This window comes from Acipenser ruthenus, chromosome 4 (genome assembly GCF_902713425.1).
Source record: "Acipenser ruthenus chromosome 4, fAciRut3.2 maternal haplotype, whole genome shotgun sequence".
Classification (NCBI taxonomy): domain Eukaryota; kingdom Metazoa; phylum Chordata; class Actinopteri; order Acipenseriformes; family Acipenseridae; genus Acipenser; species Acipenser ruthenus.
This window is the reverse complement of record NC_081192.1, coordinates 59,769,607-59,784,797: the sequence shown is the minus strand read 5'-3', so window position 1 is coordinate 59,784,797 and position 15,191 is coordinate 59,769,607.

Sequence of the window (15,191 nt, the reverse complement as noted above, 5' to 3'; positions counted from 1 at the left end):
CTTGCACGTGATGTGATGTGCCATCCCCGTGCCTAAATACAAATATACAATTTACACACCGTGTACCAATGCCTATACACCAACATTTACACACAACACGTAACATATAACATACACAGGGGGGGGCACTTTGCCACAGAGCAATATACAACTTCCTGCAGTACAATACTGTCCAAATAATGCTTAAGAGGGTGTAGTAACACAGTCTGTTCCAACACTGCCTTTATACAGACAGAGGGTTTGTAAGTAATCAACAAAAGTTGGGACACCTGTAGGAATTGTTAGCATCAACTTTCAAGGCTTAATTTACTTCCATTGCTGCAGAACAGCTGTAAGTTGTTAACCCATTACTTCCCTGAAAAAGGCCTTTTTGTATAACTGAAATGTACATTATTTTTCGGTTTTTGGTAACCTAAACTTTTTTTTTAACCTCTGGCAGTTTACCGCTTACCTTTGTACCATTTCAGGTTATTCACTGGACTTGAACTGCTTAAATTTCAATAAAAACTGGAATAATGGAGGTGTTCTAAAACTTTTGTATATACTTTTGTAGTGTGTGTGTATATATATATATATATATATATATATATATATATATATATATATATATATATATATATATATACTGTATGTGTATATATACACTACCGGTCAAAAGTTTTAGAACACCCCCATTTTAGTGTGTGTGTATATATATATATATATATATATATATATATATATATATATATATATATATACTTGTAAAAGTTGAATGGCTTCCCGCAATATATAGTCTTCTAAATGCAAACAGGTTGATTGGAATCGCTACATGACACGCAATTGGATACAAATGTCACCTGACCCTCCCCTGACTTTCATTGCACATTCCACAGTGCTAGCACTGCCTTAGGGAATGAAACCTGAAACGCTAGACTGAGAAACCGTGCATAGAATAGAATGGAAAACTTGACGTACGGACGTATGGTATGGTACTGTAAGTGGGTTTTCATCTGACGTACTTGCTTACGTCATGGTGTTGAAGTGGTTAAATGTTATACATTGGCACGTGAATCATTGTTTGTCCAACCTTTGTGGGTAAGTGAGACTCACTTCCCGGACCTCTATGGCCGCTGCCATCTGCGCCTCTGCCGAGGGGGGGTTCTCACCGCGTGAGTCAGAGGGGACCCCCCGGCCACACACTCTATCCTTTAGCAGCTCCTGCTCTTCATCGTCTTCAAATTGAGACTGGGCTCTATTTACAGCTCCCTATTCTATCATTGCTTTTCCAGATTCTTCAGCGCAAGAGCCTATTCCTCCTACACGACTGCTGCTCTTCAGAGCCTGTCATGAGCTCCACCGAGCCAATCTATCTTATGTGTTTTCTGGTTTCCAAGGCTGCTGAATAGCATGCCTTCGAAGCCGTTCTCACTCCTCTGGGCAAGAAGGTGCCCGCCGGTCGGGAACCTCTTTCCTTTCCTATCCTATCCCCTGAGGCCACTCCTCAAACTACCTCTCTAAGTAACAACCTTTCACTCCAGCCCCGGCTCTCGCCCCGTGAAATTGAATTACGCATTTTCTAAGTGGTGGATCGTCATTTTACAGTAGTAACCAGCAGCCACATTGCTAAAGGCCTTACAAAATGGGTTAGTGGCTTAATTGATTGGGTAATGAAGGGCATCTGTGAGACATAGCGAAAAAATAACGAAAATGGAAGAAATCCTTCAGGCCATCTTAAATGCTACTGCAGTACAGCAGCAAGCCACCACTGATCTGCAGGAGAACAGCAGACTCATGGCCGAACAAGAGGCGAAAGATTGTCAAGAGTGGAGAGCTCTGCTTAGTGAGTTAAGTACAACGGCGACAGTGAGAGAACCGGGGAACACTGGTCAACCCCCAATCCGCGCCAGCTACTTCCTACAAAAGATGACCCCGATTGATGACGACAAAGCTTACTTGCTTACATTTGAGAGGACAGTGGAGAGAGAATCCTGGCCGAAGGAGCAGTGGGCAGGCATTGTGGCCCCATTTTTGAGCAGGGAGGCCCAAAAAGCTTACTTCGACCTTGACCCTGTTGCTGCGGCTGAGTACTCGTTTTTGAAGGCGGAAATCCGCGCAAGAGCTGGAGTCAACCATGCTTTGAGGGCACAAAGATTTCAAACTGCCCAGGTCGCAGTTATTTGACCTCATTCACTTAGCTCAGAGGTGGCTGAGAACCGAGGACCATGGCCCAGCCCTCATTGTAGAACTGCTGGTGTTGGACCATTTTTTGAGAGGCTTGCCATCCCACTTGAGGAAGTAGGTGGCCCAAGGGGGCCCCCAAACAGCTGACAAGCTGATCGGCCTTGTTGAACAGCAATTAACTGCCTGGGACCTTGTGCGGCCCCAACTGCCCAAGTCAACACGGAAACTCTGGATCCCTGGAAATACTGGTAAGACAGAAAGGGGGAAGGGGAATGCTGAAGAGTGGTCGGAGGCCGTGAAAGGACCTTGGGGGAGGGGATTTAAGCCTTTGAGGAGGGTTTGGCTAGAATTAAGTTTTGTTCTAAGGAAGTACAATGTTTTGATTGTCATGGTTGTGGACATATAGCCCGAAACTGCCTTAATAAGAATGAAACAGAGTTTATGGAATGCCACCTGGTCAGTACAGTTAGCAATTTATTTACTGCCTCTTCCAAGAAAGAAGAATATGTAATACCTGTAAATATAGAGGGTAAAGATACCATAGCTTTATTAGATTCTGGCTGTGGACAAAGTTTAATTTATGCAGACTTGTGGGGGGAAAGGTAAAGTCATGAACAGCTCTGAGGTCAGAATAATATGAATTCATGGGGATATAAAAACCTACCCAGCTGCCACAATGAAAGTTGGTTCCAGAGAATTCACCCTCAAAACGGGGGTCTTACCGAGGCTACTGTACCCTGTAATTGTAGGGCGGGATTACCATGATGTTGATAACCTATTAAAGGCCAGGAAGGTTTTGATCTCTGAGGAGCAGCCTGGGCCCTGTAGTGTACAGAAACTGCCATTGTCAGAATTATTTCCGTTTGAACCAGAAATACTAGGGGAACCTGGGAAAACCAGGAAAACATGTAGTCAAAAAAAAAGGTTCCAGGTTAAACCACAAAGGCTTCCAGGGGGGAAGTGGACTTATAAAATGGCCCCCATTTCCCAAGACACATTGAGTAAAACAGGTCCCAGTAAAAAAATGTTTCCAGAGACAGAGTAACCCGGAGGTAGAGTGGGAGGAGTTACAACTATCTCCCCTAAATTTTAAGAAAGAGCAAGTCAGTGATAATAACCTCCAGGTGGTAGATACTGAGGAGGGTTATTGGGAAAATCAGGACAGGCAAAGGGGGCCTCACTTCATTGTTAAGAATGAAGGTTATTAAGACTGATGATGGAGAATGGCTAGAACAGTTAGTGGTACCGGGGCCCATTAAGGAAATAATTCTTCATTTGGCCCATAGTCATTTGCTTGGGGGCCACTTGGGGGTGCATAAAACTAGGGAGAAAGCGCTGAGGAGGTTCTATTGGCCTGGAGTTTATAAAGAGGTAGAACAGTTCTGTATTGCCTGTCCGAATTGTCAATTTGTGTCGGGGCAGAAACCCAAACAGGCTCCACCAATTCCATTGCCGGTGATAGAGGTTCAGTTTGAGCGGATAGCAATGGACATAGTTGGACCCATAGAAAAATCCAAAAACGGTTACCAGGAAGAGATAGATCTGGGTCCGGAAGTAACACCAGGGGTAGAGAAGGACACTCTAAAAATGGGGGAAAATTTGACAGTTGAACAAAAAGCAGAAATTAAAGCTTTGATTAACAAAAACAGGGATGTATTTTCTGCGTTACCAGGTAGGACTAACTTGATAGAACACAGGATTTTAACTCCTCCAGGGATCCGCGTACATACAAAGCTGTACCGGATCTAGTCGGTTAGTGACTGGTGCAGCCCTGTGGTCATTGTACCAAAATCAGATGGTACAGTAAGATTCTGTATTGATTTCAGGAAGGTAAATTAAATATCGAAATTTGATGCGTACCCAATGCCAAGAGTTGATGAGTTACTTGAGAGGCTGGGCAAGGCAAAATTTATAACACTCAATTTAACTAAAGGTCACTGGCAGGATCCCTTTTATCAGCTCCATCTAAAGAAAAAACAGCATTTGCAACAATAGGGGGTCTATATCAATTTACGGTGTTGCCGTTTGGACTACATGGTGCACCAAACACTTTCCAAAGACTAATGAATTAGGTACTACGACCCCATAGAGAATTTATGGCAGCATACCTTGATGTGGTAGTATTCAATGGAGATTGGGATTCGCATGTTGAAAGGCTTGAGACTGTCCTGACTTCATTAAGGAAAGCAGGATTAACAGCTAACATAAAAAAAATGCGCATTTGCCTGTCAAGAAACCAAATATTTGGGGTTTTCCTTGGGATGAGGGTTAATAAAACCACAACTAAATAAGGTGGATGCTATTATGTCTTGTGAACCCCCTGTTAACAAAAAGCAGGTTAGAGCCTTTTATAGGGCTAATAGGCTACTATAGGAGGTTTATTAAAGATTTTGCCACTAGGGCAGTTCCTCTAACAGAATTGACAAGAGCTTCAAGGCCAAATATGGTAAAGTGGACAGCGGAAGCTGAGAGAGCATATAACACTAAAAGGACCAGAGATATACTCATACCTAGAAGCCCTGCAGCAGTTTGACGGCTGTATTCAAAACACTGTAAATAGTATAACGAACAGAGAAATAGTGGGATCTAATTTTTTTTTTTATTATTATTATTATAATTGAGTACATTACATATATACACACACACATATATGAACATTTATTTTACAAATCAAAACAAGAAAATGTAAGTAAATAAACATCTGAACAGATTGGTTTACAACATACATATTTATAAAACTGAAAGATTGCAATACATTTTTAACTTTTCAACAGCAATCGGCTTATCAGATGCGCAAAAGCAATAAACTTAGAAGAAAACGTTTTACAGAAGCACACTGCACAAGAAGTTATAAAAAAAAGTCTAATTTATTTTTCTTTTTTTTCTTTTGACAAAATGGTATTACTTTACTTTGAGTCTAAGGCTGTTCACAATCAACACAGATAATGCACTTCTCCACGCCGCCTTTCTGCACAGAGCACAGCTGTTCGAAGTTTTATTTTTATTGCACTATGCCAACCTGGCATTGGCGTCTCTTGCGGCTCTCAGGGGGGTTGCCAGCTTCAGCTGTGGATACAAGCTTGGCAGTATCCCTCTGTTCCAAATGCTTCTTGCGAAGTTCCTGTGCTAACTGTAAAATATATTCTCTCCTTGGTAAATTCTTCTCTGTGCATTCTTTGTAAAGTACCCAGGAGATGATGGCTGATAGGTCCAACACATTGTAAAACACCTGAACAGGCCACCGTCGGGAGCCAGCTTTCACGGAATACTTCTGTGCCATCTGATCCAAGCATCAATTTCATATTTTCTTGCGTTGTAAAACTCCATGGTTTCTGGTATTTATTTTCATTAGTCCCGATGCTAATTGACTCACCAAAGCAGCGCAGGTGGCAAGCAAGCGCCAGCCTTTCAAAAGGCTGATTGAAAAACAATAGACTGTCAGTCATTCACTCAGGCAGAGAGTAGAGACTAACCTAATTGCAGCTAAACACATTGCGGACTGGTAAAAAGAATAAAGTAGAATACTGTTCTGTATAATGAAAATATGAAAAAACAAATCAATTAAAAATAAAAACCTGAAAAGTCTTCATTAGATAAGTATTCACCCCCTTTGCTATGACACTCCTAAATAAGCTCAGGTGCAATCAATTGCCTTCAGAATTCACACAATAAGTTCAGTGGAGTCCACCTGTGTGCAATAACAGTGGTTCACATGATTTCAGATTAAATACACCTGTCTCTGTAAGGTCCCATAGTTGGGTAGTCAAAGCAAAGACACTACCATGAAGACCAAGGAGCTTTCAAAACAACTCCGGGATAAAGTTCAGATCAGGGGAGGGGTATAAAAAGATTTCAAATGCATTGAATATCCCTTGGAGCAAGTCAAGTCGATCATTAAGAAGTGGAAGGTATACAGCACCACCCAGAATCTGCTTAGAGCAGGCCGTCCTCCCAAACTGAGCAGTCGGGTAAGAAGGGCATTGGTCAGAGAAGCCAGCAAGAGGCCAATGAAAAAAGCCCATGTAAAATCCTGCTTGGAATTTGCAAAAAGGCATGTGGGAGACTCTGAAAAGATGTGGCAAAAGATCCTGTGGTCAGATGAAACAAAAATGGAACTATTTGGCCTAAATGCAAAGCGTTATGTCTGGCGCAAACCCAACACAGCACATCACCCAGGCAACACCATCCCTACTGTGAAGCATGGTGATGGCAGCATAATGCTATGGGGATGCTTTTCATCAGCAGGGACTGGGAAGCTTGTCAGAGTAGAGGGCAAAATGGATGGAACTAAATGCAGGCAAATGCTTGAGGAAAACCTGCTTCAGTCTGCAAAAGACCTAAGATTGGGACGGAGTTTCACCTTTCAGCAGGAAAATGACCCCAAGCACACAGCCAAAGCGACACTGGAGTGGCTTAAAAATAAGAAAGTGAATGTCCTAGAGTGGCCTAGTCAAAGCCCGGACTTGAATCCGATTGAGAATCTGTAGCAAGACTTGAAGATTGCTGTCCACCAACGATCCCCATCCAACTTGAAAGAGCTTGAACAATTTTGCCAAGAAGAATGGGCGAATATTGCATGATCCAGGTGTGCAAACCTGGTAGACTTACGCTAAAAGACTCACAGCTGTAACTGCTGCCAAAGGTGGTTCTACCAAGTATTGACTCAGGGGGGTGAATACGTATCTAACCAAGTGTGGCAGGATGGCTTGCAGTGGTGAGGTGTGGTGACGTCACGGACCAGGAAGTAACTGAACCAAAACAGTGGATGGGCGGGTGAAACTGAACGCAACGGTGTTCAGCTGATTTTATTAACTAAATAAACAAAACAAAAGATTTAAACAAACAACACAAATCAAAAGGGCACGAGGGCCAAACGAATAAACAAATACGCGTTTAGCAGTCGTTTGTAAATCTAGTTTTTTTTCTCCTCGCTCTCTCCACTCCCCGTACTCTCCTCTGTACACTCAACTCGCAGCACGGACAGCTGCAGGTTCTTATTCTCTGGCCGAGGGGTTAACTAGTTGTTAATTATCTTATTACCCCTCGGCCACAGTCTGCACGCGTTTAGTAAGGATGCGTGACTGTAAAAACAATAACAAATACACGGTGCTTTTAACTGCGCCACAAACAAAAATACAAATAATAATAAATAAATATATAGGGGCGGGACACTCCGCCACAAGACATTTCAGTTTTTTTATTTTTCATTAATTGTTGTTTCACAATAAAAATTATCTTGCCTCTTCTAAGTGATGAGTAAGTTGTGTAAATTAAAGGAAAAAAAATCCCATTTAATGCATCAAGATTTCAGGTTGTAACAAAACAATCTGTGAAAACGTCCAAGGGGTGTGAATACTTACTATATATATATATATATATATATATATATATATATATATATATATATATATATATATATATATATATTACACACACACTTCTTAACTATTGCAGTTACCATACATGTGTTTTTGGTTTTTTTTTTACATTTTGATGTCAGTTACTTAGCTCATGAGCCAAGTGCAGATTAGGCTGAAGTGGTGGCGTATCTCCCCCAGATCTGTGCTGGCAGTCCCTGCTGGCTGGCTGAGAGCCGCGGCGTAGCTGTGCTGGGCCTGCTGGTGGTCCTGCTGCTGGGCTGGCTGTGCGGGGTGGTGTGCCGGGCCGGTCCTGGGTCTGTTGGGCTGGGCTGGCTGTGAGGCGTGGTGTGCCGGGGCGGTCCTGGCTCTCCTGGTCCCTGTGGTGGTCTCAGGTTCCTGGGGGTCCACGTCGCTGTCTCTGGGCTGCGCTGAGCTGCGTAGCTGGGAGCTCTTCTGCTGCTCTGTGGGGTGCTGGTAGGGTCCTGGCCCAGGGCGATGTCCTTTAAGTTCTTTGTGAAGATCAGTACATGCCTGTGGAGGTGTACATCATAGAGGTGCTGGGGCCCGAGGGTGGGCTGGTGGGCGAGGTGAACATACAGTGCCTTATAGGAGGCTGTGTGGTCCAGTGGTTAAAGAAAAGGGCTTGTAACCAGGAGGTCCCCGGTTCAAATCCCACCTCAGCCACAGACTCATTGTGTGACCCTGAGCAAGTCACTTAACCTTCTTGTGCTCCGTCTTTCGGGTGAGACGTAGTTGTAAGTGACTCTGCAGCTGATGCATAGTTCACACACCCTAGTCTCTGTAAGTCGCCTTGGATAAAGGCATCTGCTAAATAAACAAATAATAATAATAATAATTTCGAAGCACAGCAAACCCACGGGATATCTCTCCATTAATTTTCCCTATTAATTTTGGGTGGAAATCCCCTCTTTGTAACAAGGCTGAAATTATAATTTTTCTGCCATTTTGCTGGGCCCACAGTTCATTGGTTCCCGTATGTATTATTATATGGCTGGGGGAGCCGAGACTCAACACGGACAGCTCCTGCAGGACCTTCTCGTCGGGCACCATATCTTTGATACCGTCCGGAGAAGAGGCACTGCTCACTAATGAATTTCCCATTGGAGTCAATCAGAAGGGCTACTTCAGCGTGGTGTTGTTGTCTGCTTGAGGGGTTCGGGGCTGCCTCTGGTCCAGTGTCAGACTGTGTGTTCTTGTTCTCTGTGAGGTCTGCGGTGTGTGTCGGTGTGCGTGGCTGGGGTGTGTCTGCGTGCCTGGCCGGGGTGGTGGGTTTGTGTGGCGCTGTTTCTCTGCAGGGCTTTGCTGCTGTCTGGTCAACGGTGCTTCCTGCGGAGCTGCTACTGCTGGGGGCGGCGTGTCACCTCTCTCTCACTCCCGTCGGCTCCCTCTTTAGGGTCTCTCTGTCCTGTTGGAGCTCCTTCACCTCTGCTGTCAGCTCTCTGAGCGAGGCTTTGTACTCATTATTCACCTGGGTGAGCTGGTCTCTGATTTGCTGTGCAGGTGGGGGGGGGGGGGGGGGGGGTCGCTGTCTGAGAGCCTGGTCAGCACCAGCTCCACCTCCAGCAGGGCCAGGCTCTCCCTGAGCTGTAGAGTTCTGGGGGCGGGGCGGGGCATGGGGGCTCGCTGTCGGTGTCTGCAGGGGCTGTGCTGTCAATGCTGTCAGTGTTATCTGGGGCAGGGGGGCTCATCTCAGTAGCTATTCAGTAGTATTCTATAGCTGACAGACTACTTTGTAGTTATCTATCTTTCTGGCTTTCTTTTTATTTTCTTACCTTCTTTCCTTTCTTTATTTTCCTTCTTTCTTCTCTAGTTTTGTTCCTCCCTCTCTCTCTCTCTCTCTCTCTCTCTCTCTCTCATTAATTATTATTATTATTATTATTATTATTATTATTATTATTAGTTTATTTAGCAGACGCCTTTATCCAAGGCGACTTACAGAGACTAGGGCGTGTGAACTATGCATCAGCTGCCAAGTCACTTACAATTACGTCTCACCTGAAAGACGGAGCACAAGGAGGTTAAGTGACTTGCTCAGGGTCACACAATGAGTCAGTGGTTGAGGTGGGATTTGAACCGGGGACCTCCTGGTTACAAGCTCTTTTCTTTAACCACTGGACCACACAGCCTCTTCATGCCCACTCGTGTTAATGTCATATTCCTCCAACTGACAAGGACCAATCAAAACGCGAGACTTATGCGGTTCACTCAAAAACCGGGCTTGTGTCATACCTTGATCTCATCTTTGGAATGGTGGTAGCAGACGTGATATAAATACAATTTGATTTTAAATGATTTAGATATGAAACTATACAACCAAAACAATAAGTAACACAAAAAATGGGTTTCTATACAGGCATAAGAAAGTGCAAACACGTGCTGGTGCAATCTCTTTGGGTACTTGGTACTGGCACTGCCCACTTTTATTGCTGTTGGACTTTTTTCCCATGCAAGTGTAACAGAGTTAACATTGACTCTAATTTAATTCCACCAAAATCCTATTTTGTTAAAAAAATAATTACTAAGGGTTGTCTTTGCTGACACCTAGTGGTCTATATCAGGAGTAACAACTACCTCTGCGCATGTAATCATTTTGATTCCGGGTCACTTCTTCCCAGTTACTGCATGAAAGGGAAGGGGTAAGCTTCACGTTTTTTTCCTGTAAATATAATTTTATTTTACTAATGTTAAAGTGCTAAATCAGTATTGCAACTTAAGGTATATTTGTCTATAATAACTACTTACTTTAATGTAATACTTCCATATGAGTGCATACAGTTTAAAATATATATTTTGTGCATTTCTGATTATTCAATGTTGACACGTGGTTGCTAATGTGTACACTGCAATGTGTTTTGCTGGGCTTTGGCCTGACTTGAATGAAATTTGCTCGGCTAGTATATTCATTACTTTATATTTTCTGTATAGGAGATAGGGAAAAATACACAAAGCTGACTAAAGGCATTTGAATGGTTTATTTTACAGGTACGTTGTTGTCCTATTTATTTGTGTTTATATTAATGGAGTTGTAGTGTTAAATGTTTTATGAAACTGTTAGAAATATAGAAAATGGTTTAATATAAATGGTGTGATAAAACATGCAATAATGTATTTTATTTTCTGAGAAATGTATTTTATTTCGATATGCTATCTCTAAATAGTTGTATTTTGTGCCCAGTTAATGCATGAAAGGGAAGGGTTGCTGCATGATTGGGAATGACTGCAAGCTGTCTCTTTTTGCAGAGTACTGCCTTCAATAAACCGTCTATTTCAGAAGCCACTGTTTGTCAGAGTCAGTGCTATAGTAAGCTAAGTGAATCTAAAAATAGATCACAGGAAATACCTACTCAAATGACAATATGGATATATTTATAATATGAACTGACATTTTCATTTCATTTTCCCATGGTGCTTATTACCAGTCTGAAATATTGTACATGCAGTACAAAGAGGAAAAGGATAATTGTACACCAAAAATAAAGCAGCCCAATCACAGAAAGTACAATAACACATCGGGAACCGGAGCAAAACCGACAACAACTGCTACAGCAGTACTTTCATGCTCCAGTCAACCACACACAGCAGGATAAACTAAAGCACATTGAGCAGTACTATCGTGCTCCAGTCAATCACACGCAGCAGCAGGTTCAGCATCGCCATGCGCCACAGGCCAAACCTCTACAACAGGAAAAATGATGCCGTTGGGACCCACAGCCAAAACAACAGACACAACAGCACTGCAATCCTACTGTTTCACAAACAGCCAGATTGGCATTACTGTGAACCAGAGCATAAAACACAGCAGAAAGCACGACTCTATCAAGAACAAGAGTCATAAAAAAATGAAATTACAACAGCACACCCATCATGCCCCATTGTTTCAAAAACAACAGCAAGCAGACTGGTATCGCTGTAAGTGAAAAGAACAGCAGCAGAAAGGTTACCATGAGAACAAAGACCTAAAGCAACGACAACAGCGGGAATGTTACCGTAAGAATCCATAGCCAAAACGACAACAACAGCTAGAACACAACCATGTCACTTACCTCCTTGTGCTCCGTCTTTCGGGTGAGATGTAATTGTAAGTGACTCTGCCGCTGATGCATAGTTCACACACCCTAGTCTCTGTAAGTCGCCTTGGATAAAGGCGTCTGCTAAATGAGCCGAGAGCCGAGTTCAAATCAGCATGAAGTTTTAACATCTACTCTCGTGCTGGGAGACTGGGAGAAAAATTGGACTTAATGTGTTTCCCAGACTTGTACACTCATGGAATCCATGGAATACATGCAGAAAGGACACCCTGAATGTATCCAACTGATTTTGTAAAGGCTCGCCTTCAGTCACGTACAATTACATCTCTGAATCAGCAATACATTTTTCACCTGCAGCATCAGGCCATCCTACTACAGATTAATGGGGGCATTCCACAAGCTGAAGGTGCACCGTCCCTGGAAATGGAGGCTGAAGAGCAAAATGTGCTTGAAACAGAAGGATTCGACAATCCTGTTCACTTTGTTCCTTGGCAGGCTGCAGAGGTACAGTGCCTTGCGAAAGTATTCGGCCCCCTTGAACTTTGTGACCTTTTGCCACATTTCAGGCTTCAAACATAAAGATATGAAACTGTAATTTTTTGTGAAGAATCAACAACAAGTGGGACACAATCATGAAGTGGAACGAAATTTATTGGATATTTCAAACTTTTTTAACAAATAAAAAACTGAAAAGTTGGGCGTGCAAAATTATTCAGCCCCTTTACTTTCAGTGCAGCAAACTCTCTCCAGAAGTTCAGTGAGGATCTCTGAATGATCCAATGTTGACCTAAATGACTAATGATGATAAATAGAATCCACCTGTGTGTAATCAAGTCTCCGTATAAATGCACCTGCACTGTGATAGTCTCAGAGGTCCATTTAAAGCGCAGAGAGCATCATGAAGAACAAGGAACACACCAGGCAGGTCCGAGATACTGTTGTGGAGAAGTTTAAAGCCGGATTTGGATACAAAAAGATTTCCCAAGCTTTAAACATCCCAAGGAGCACTGTGCAAGCGATAATATTGAAATGGAAGGAGTATCAGACCACTGCAAATCTACCAAGACCTGGCCGTCCCTCTAAACTTTCAGCTCATACAAGGAGAAGACTGATCAGAGATGCAGCCAAGAGGCCCATGATCACTCTGGATGAACTGCAGAGATCTACAGCTGAGGTGGGAGACTCTGTCCATAGGACAACAATCAGTCGTATACTGCACAAATCTGGCCTTTATGGAAGAGTGGCAAGAAGAAAGCCATTTCTTAAAGATATCCATAAAAAGTGTCGTTTACAGTTTGCCACAAGCCACCTGGGAGACACACCAAACATGTGGAAGAAGGTGCTCTGGTCAGATGAAACCAAAATCGAACTTTTTGGCAACAATGCAAAACGTTATGTTTGGCGTAAAAGCAACACAGCTCATCACCCTGAACACACCATCCCCACTGTCAAACATGGTGGTGGCAGCATCATGGTTTGGGCCTGCTTTTCTTCAGCAGGGACAGGGAAGATGGTTAAAATTGATGGGAAGATGGATGGAGCCAAATACAGGACCATTCTGGAAGAAAACCTGATGGAGTCTGCAAAAGACCTGAGACTGGGACGGAGATTTGTCTTCCAACAAGACAATGATCCAAAACATAAAGCAAAATCTACAATGGAATGGTTCACAAATAAACATATCCAGGTGTTAGAATGGCCAAGTCAAAGTCCAGACCTGAATCCAATCGAGATTCTGTGGAAAGAACTGAAAACTGCTGTTCACAAATGCTCTCCATCCAACCTCACTGAGCTCGAGCTGTTTTGCAAGGAGGAATGGGCAAAAATGTCAGTCTCTCGATGTGCAAAACTGATAGAGACATACCCCAAGCGACTTACAGCTGTAATCGCAGCAAAAGGTGGCGCTACAAAGTATTAACTTAAGGGGGCTGAATAATTTTGCACGCCCAATTTTTCAGTTTTTTATTTGTTAAAAAAGTTTGAAATATCCAATAAATTTCGTTCCACTTCATGATTGTGTCCCACTTGTTGTTGATTCTTCACAAAAAATTACAGTTTCATATCTTTATGTTTGAAGCCTGAAATGTGGCAAAAGGTCGCAAAGTTCAAGGGGGCCGAATACTTTCGCAAGGCACTGTAGTTGCTGAATTCAGGGATGTGGCTGCACAACCTGTGCGAGAGGATGCAGAAGGCATGGTCAAGCGCCTAAATAAAGACCAGCAGAAGGTGTTTCACTACATTGCCAACACTTTGCAAGTGCAAACTGAAACAAACAGCCCCATCCTCCACATGTTTGTGAGTGTCACTGGAGGCACAGGTAAGAGTTTTCTCATTCAAACTGTCACTACATGGGTGAAACAAAAACTGGAAAAAGTGGCTACAGCACCGACTGGAGTTGCAGCTTACAATATCAATGGGATGACTATTCACAGACTACTAATGCTCCCAGTGGAGCATGGAAAAACACCAATGTTTCATCACCTCTCTGATGAGGTACTCCAATGTCTTCGTAAAGACATGAGAGATGTGATGCTCCTCATTATTGATGAGGTACCTATGATTTCCAATGTTGTATATCCATCTTTGCCTATGTGAGAGTTTCCAGACTGCCAACAAAGACGATGGCTGGTTTGGAAAAATCAACATCTTAGTTTTGGGGGATTTGCTGCCGCTTCCACCTGTGCATGAGAAAAAACACTGTTGTGCCAGTAACTCAAGAGTAATTGCACAAATTGACTGGCTCTATGGGATCTGTGGACCTGTGGAAATTGTTCATGTATGATGAACTCACAATTAATATGCACCAGAAGAAGGACTGGCTTTGTGCCAAAAAATAAATTATCCAACACATGAAAGACGACAAAGATGGAAGTTCAACCTGTCTCATGCCTACAGTAGACGCCTGTAACCAGATACAGACTGCTATGTTTGATAGTATGCCCAGGGAGGACATTCATCCATTGGCAATGGACACAGCGGACTGCATTCCTTCCCTCAAGGAAAATGTGCTGAAAAAAATGAAAGCTTGCAGGGCTGACTGCAGTCGTACAGCTGGACTGGAAACTAGCATACAAGCTATGAGCTGATGCTTCGGAGGAATATCGACATTGACACTGGTCTCATCAATGGGGCAATAGGGAAACTTCAAGCTGTTTCCTATTACCTGGAAAACCACAGGATGGTGAAAACTATAACCATCAATTTTAACAATGGACAGATGCATACATTTGAACGCTTGAGGTCAATGTGTGAAGTCATGGACAGGGCCTACATTGTTCGAGAGCAGTTCCCAGTCATCGGTGCTCATGCAATTAACATTCACAAATCTCAGGGCATGACACTCAAAACATTGATGATGGGCACTGGTAACTCCATTTTCTCCTGTGACCAAAGTTTTGTGGCTCTTTCCAGAGTTACATCCTTAAGTGGCGTATACCTTATCAACTTTTTGACCCCACCTGCAATAAGGCACTTCAAACTGCAGTTGCAGAGTACAGCAGGCTGAGAAGTCTTCACTGCCCTGAGTTGATAAGCTTGAAGCAGACCAACACTCACAAGGGATCCATGGTGAAAGACTGCTTATATTTCATACTTAAAGCCATCACCAACATTTAGGAAC